The sequence below is a fragment of the Odocoileus virginianus genome, unplaced genomic scaffold (assembly GCF_023699985.2).
Source record: "Odocoileus virginianus isolate 20LAN1187 ecotype Illinois unplaced genomic scaffold, Ovbor_1.2 Unplaced_Contig_5, whole genome shotgun sequence".
NCBI classification, from domain to species: Eukaryota; Metazoa; Chordata; class Mammalia; order Artiodactyla; family Cervidae; genus Odocoileus; species Odocoileus virginianus.
Genome location: NW_027224322.1, coordinates 287,084 through 293,083, shown reverse-complemented (window position 1 = coordinate 293,083; position 6,000 = coordinate 287,084). Strand labels below are relative to the sequence as shown.

Below are 6,000 nucleotides of genomic sequence, written 5' to 3'. Positions count from 1 at the left end.
CAAGAGGCTGGCCACGAGGGAACCAGACACGGACAACACCAACAGTACCTGTGAATGGAGACTCCACTAGATGCTGGGGAGTGGGTGATGCAAGTGTTCGAAATGGATCTAGCAATAATCACAGAAATCTTGCTGCAAATTCTATTTCTAAACATTTGTTTTAAGGACTAGAATAAGGACATGCACATCAGAACACTGTTTATAAATATCTATAAACAAAACAGACAACACCCCTGCCTGTAGAAACTTATAACTGTATAGTCATTTTGTTAAATAACACCTTAAACACTGAAGACTTCATTTACAAAACAGTACGGGCCCATTTTTTTTTTTTCCTTTGGTTTATCTATCATCCATGTGCTCAGTCACATCTGACTCTTTGTGGCCCCATGAAATATAGCCCTCCAGGCTCCTTTGTCCATGGAATTCTCCAGGCAAGAATACTGGAGTGGGTTGCCATTTCCTTCTCCTGGGGATCTTCCTGGACCCAGGGATTGAAACTGCATCTCCTGCATTGGCAGGTGGGTTCTTTACCACTAGTGCCACCTGGGAAACCTACCATCCATGTATCTAAGTACAAATTGAAGTTTGGAAGATTATATGCAAAACCTGTGTTAAAATTACCTGAGTGGTAAGAATAAAGACTTCCTATTTTTCTTTTTTTTTACCTGTATTTTCTACAATGTGCAGATTCCTTCCATAACAAAAGTGATTTATTACTGGCATGACAATGTGAAATAGAGGGATACTGCTAAACTGTTAAATGCCTAACAGTACAGGACTGGCTGATGAAGCTGCGATTCACTGATACTAATTCAGTTCAGTTCAGTTCAGTCACTCAGTTGTGTCCGACTCTTTGCAACCCCATGGACTGCAGCACGCCAGGCCTCCTTGTCCATCACCAACTCCCGGAGCTTGCTCAAACTCATGTCCATTGAGTCGGTGATGCCATCCAATCATCTCATCCTCTGTCGTCCCCTTCTCCTCCCACTCTCAAGAGTCTTCTCCAACACCACAATTCAACACCACCGATTCTTCGGTGCTCAGCTTTCTTTATAGTCCAACTCTCACATCCATATATGACTACTGGAAAAACTATAGCTTTGACTAGATGGACCTTTGTTGGCAAAGTAATGTCTCTGCTTTTTAATATGCTGTCTAGGTTGGTCATAGCTTTTCTTCCAAGGAGCAAGCGTCTTTTAATTTCATGGCTGCAATCACCATCTGCAGTGATTTTGGAGCCCAAAAAAATAAAGTCTCTCACTGTTTCCATTGTTTCCCCATCTATTTGCCATGAAGTGATGGGACCAGATGCTATGATCTTAGTTTTCTGAATGTTGAGTTTTAAGCCAACTTTTCACTCTCCTCTTTCACTTTCATCAAGAGGCTCTTTAGTTCTTCCTCTTTCTGCCATAAGGGTGGTGTCTGTTACTAATTACTGTTACTAATTACAGTGAGTCAATTGGATATGGATTTTTTTGAGTGCTGACCATTTGCTGGGCACTGTTTTAAATACTAGGAAGTTCTTTAGCTGTCCTTTACTGTACATGTGACTGAGCCTTTAGTTAAAAAAGAAAGGGATTGCAATAAGTGAGAAAAAGTAAGGAGGCGTCCTGGGCAGATGGCAGGCGCTCTGACTCAGAGGACGGGTCACTTCCTGTCTTGCCCCCACTCACCCCTGCAGCGCGGCTTCCGACTCGCTAGCGCCTCTAGTGGTAGGCTGAACACTCGCAGCAGCGTTTCTTACCTTGTCTGTTAAACCAGTCAACCGCCAGCCAGGCATGGTCTTAAATGCAACCATTTTCTTTCCAGTCCCTGGCCCTCCAGCTAGCCGCGTCAGGACCCAGCCAGTAGCAGCTAGGTGTCCTCCAGAGCGATGAATGGGTAGGAAAGGCGCCCAGGCACGGGCTGCAGTTAGGTGGTGCTGATCCAGCCTGTCTTTCCTGATCTGTTAAATCATCTTCAGGCTGTGCGTGACCTTCTGCAGGACCAGGACTTGAAAACTAGAAAGCAGTTATCTTCTTAAAATCACAAGGAAGGAAACAGTGAATTATGGAAGTCCTCCATGCAAACCCAACAGAAATTCACTGTTTTATTGGTACCAGTTTTTTGGGAGAAAAATTGCTTTAATGGAAAATTGGGAATTGAGAAGAAAGAAGGGTGATAGAAAGGACTTGGGTTTGGATGGGGGCTGGGAGGCCTAATAGGATGCGGGGGCTGAGTAAGGCAGCAAGGGGTAGGGGCTGTGGGAGGGCCCATGGGGGGGTGGGGTGTCTGCCTGGCCCCGGACTCCTGGGGCTACACAAACATTCCTCCCTTGGACATGCTGCCTTGTGTTCCCAAAATTTAAGGACAGCTTGTTCTGGTTGAGGGGCCAAGCAGTCATCCTTTCTGGGGGCACAGGCGGCTGAGAGGCAGGGAGACTAACAAAGAGGTGGCGTGGGAGAACCCAGGGGCCTCCCAGTCTCACGTAGTGCCTTCCCCCAGGCTGCTGGGCCATGCAGAGCCAGGGCGCCTGGTGGGCTATAGAGGCCTGGATGGGGCTCCCCACGTTGGTCCCCACCCCGTGGCTTCCCAGAAGGATCAGTCATGAGGCTGCTGTGGGGGGGGGGACCCCAGGGGCAGAAGTGGCCTGGGAGGGCTTGGGAACGCAGGGGTATGAGTCCTGCAGAAGGGGACCCACCTGGAGACGCACACACCCAGTAGTGGCCCATGCCTCCTTGCCCTCACCCTCCTGGAGCCCCCAGTTCCTGACTGGTCTCCCTCCTCCTGCACCAAGGGAGGCGGCACAGGTGATAGAACTGGGCGTCTGGGAGCCAGAAGGCCCCCGGCTTCAGACCCTGGGTCCAGCACCCACGCTCAGGGCAGCTGGCCACATGCTGGCATCTCTTTGTGCCTCAGTCCCCTTATCTGCAAACTGGACCCCGCGTCCGGGGCTGATGTGGCGAGGAGAGCAGAGGTGAGTTGAGTGAGCATCCCGAACAGCGGCTGGACACACGTTTGGTGCTTCCCCGGCCTGGCCTGCTGTGGGTGGCTGGCCGACATCTCTCACCCTCACCCTCAGGAAGCAGGCCCAGGCTACCCTTGCCCGCCCTCCTTCCCTCCCCTCACAGCAGGCTGATTCTGCCGGCATCTCTTTAATATTCTCTAACAGTCTTCCTCTTCTCCCTGCTCTCCTGATGGGTGACCCAGTTAGCTCAAGAAAAATATCTGTACTTTTCCCTCCTCTCTCCTCAGCCCTTCATTTCTTTGTTCTGTTTCTAGGCCCCAAGAAAGGGAAAAAAAAGAGAAGAAACATGATTGTGCAGGAACACCAGCAGAAGGCAAGAAGGGAAGTGTCTATTTTTCAAGAAATGAGACAAGATGAAAAGTCTACGTTGCCAAGCTGCCAATGCCCTTGAATGCAGCAGCTCCGGGCACCTCTTAGGAATCCTACCACGACCCTCCCCTGCCCCTGCAGCCTTGCTCTCCCCCAGCACGAATGTGAATGTGCGATGCATCTTAAAGCAGGTTTTTATTAGATCTTGTGATGTTTCTGTAGCAATTGCCTTGCTACAGCGCTCTTTCCTCTGAATTTTCATGGTGAATTACAGCCCTTTCGTTCCATCACAGCTTAAACTGGTTGCTGTGGCCCGCTGGGAAAGCTGACCACCATCTAGTGGCAGTTCAGTGGTTGGGGAAGGTGGGCTGTTGTGAGTGCTGAGCCATGTGCCGCTTGCTGCAGTTCATGTGTTGAAGTCCTGGTCCCCAGTTCTTCAGAATGTGGCTAAATTTGGAGAGGGGTCTTGAAAGAGGTAATAAAGTGACATGAGGCCATTGGGGTGGGTCCCAACCCCACACAACTGGTGTCATAAGGAGAGGAGATTAGGACACGGTTATGCACAGAGGGACAGCCACGTGAAGATGACCATCTACAAGCCAAGGAGGGTGGCCTCACAAGAAACCAGCCCCATGACGCCTTGATCTTGGATTTCCAGCCTCCAGGACTGGGAGAAAATACCCCTGTGCTATTTAAGCTGCCCAGGCCATGGTGCAGTCTTATGGGAGCCCCAGCAGACTGATACAGCTCTGCTCTGCATTGAATGCAGTGGACCCCAGCAGTGCGGGGTGGGAGGAGTCCCTAATGTCAACCCTTGAACTGTAATCATCATCATGATGCTTGTCCCTTCCACACACCTCCCGCCCTCCATGCGCTGGGGCTGGGACCACCCAAGAGACAGAAATGGAGCCCAGGACGGGGGTTCAGGCACACCCGCAGCCCTCAGCGCCCAGATCCTCCATGAAGGTGCAGCACCACGGCCAAGTTAAAGAGCACGTGGGAGGCGTAGGACTCAGGGCCGAGGACTGTCTACTCGACTCCCCTGAGTACCTGTAGCCGTCCATTTACAGGTGGGGAAGCTGAGGCCCAGAGGGGCCGAGCACCCTGCCGCACTGGTTTTACTGCACAGAGCTGGGATTCAATCCCACTGCAGGCAGTTTGGTGCCATCGCCTCTATGCTGTGCGTGCTAAGTTGCTTCCGTCACGTCCGACTCTTTGCGACGTTGTGGACCGCAGCCCACCAGGCTCCTCTCTCCATGGGATTCTCCAGGCGAGGACTGGAGCGGGTTGCCATTTCCTCCTCCAGGGGACCTTCCCAACCCAGTAATCCAACCCACGTCTCTTTCGTCTCCTGCACTGGCAGGCGGGTTCTTTACCACTAGCGCCACCTGGGAAGCTGTTTTCTTTTCCAACATGGACTGCTTGTGGCAAGTAGAGGGTGCCAGGATGAGAGTCTGAGTAGCCTCCTGGTGTGACCTTGGGCAGCCCGGATGGACACTGGGACGCAGCTGCCTTTGTGATGATGGTCTTCACTGACCTGCAGAGACGTCCCCCGCACCTGCCTCCTGCCCCCACTCAGAGAACAGTCAGGGAGCAGACCATCCGGCCTCCTGCGAGTGAGTGTGTCTGCTGGGAAGGGGATTCATCTGAGGGGCAGCCATCCACAGCCCAGGGGTTGTGGCTAGGGTGGATGAGTGGGGGATGCTTTTAAGGTTGTACGGTAAACTGTTCCTCAGGTTACCATCAATCTGCTGTCCTTTCTCCCTGTGCCACCTTGAGAGACCGAGTAAAGACAGGCAGGGAAGCCCCCAGGGAACTCGGCTCAGGCGGTAAAGAATCTGCCTGCGATGCAGGAGACCCAGGTCGATCCCTGGACCAGGAAGATGCCCTGGAGAAGGGAGTGGCTACCCACTCCAGTATCCAACACACCTGTCGCTTTGAGGTTTTTTGGACATCATCATATGATCTACATATAATGGGCTTCCCAGGTGGCTCAGTGGTAGAGAATCCACCTGCCAATGCAGGAGATGCAGGAGAGGTGGGCTCGACCCCTGGGTGGGCGAGATCTCCTGGAGGATGAAATGGCAGCCCGCTCCAGTCCTCTTGCCTGGAGAATCCCATGGACAGAGGAGCCTGGTGGTCTACAGTGCATGGGGTCACAAAGAGTCAGACACGACTGACACAAAAGACAGGCAACCTCCCAGCCCCTCTCAGCATGGTCCCATGAAGAAGAAACCAAAGTCAGATCCAAGTTCACCTCCAAAAATAGCCTTGAAAAGTATCTTTCCTAAAGTTATTCTGCAAGGAACCAAAGAGCAGTTACGCTCATAAAAGAGACAGAAGTGGTTTAAAACCTTTTTCTTCTCTCAAAGGCCCCCAGCCACAGCCCACCTCCACCTCCCTCCACAAACATGTGGGTCCTCTGGCCAGGAGCCTGCTCTCTGGTGCTTAAACACAGTCCTTTGATCACCTTTTCCAAGCACAGAAACTGGTCAGAGAGTGAAGAAGCCGCTCAGAGCCACACAGCTTGGACATAGGTCCAAGCAGACTCCAACAAGCAGGAGTCTGGCCCTGAGATCCCCGAACCACAGCTCTGAACAGACTTCCATCCCAGTGCCTGTGACCTGGGGCTCTTCTTATAAGAAGAGAAGACACAAAAACACACAGAGAAGGTCGTGAAA

General features: G+C 51.8%; 1 long non-coding RNA gene across 1 annotated transcript; it reads left to right on the top strand.

Annotated features, from left to right (window-relative positions):
• Positions 1 to 1,560: 1,560 nt before the first annotated feature.
• Positions 1,561 to 3,520, top strand: LOC139033851 (uncharacterized). Its single transcript, XR_011486333.1, has 2 exons — positions 1,561 to 2,959; positions 3,265 to 3,520. It is a non-coding gene; the product is annotated as an uncharacterized lncRNA (long non-coding RNA).
• The last annotated feature ends 2,480 nt before the right edge of the window (positions 3,521 to 6,000 follow it).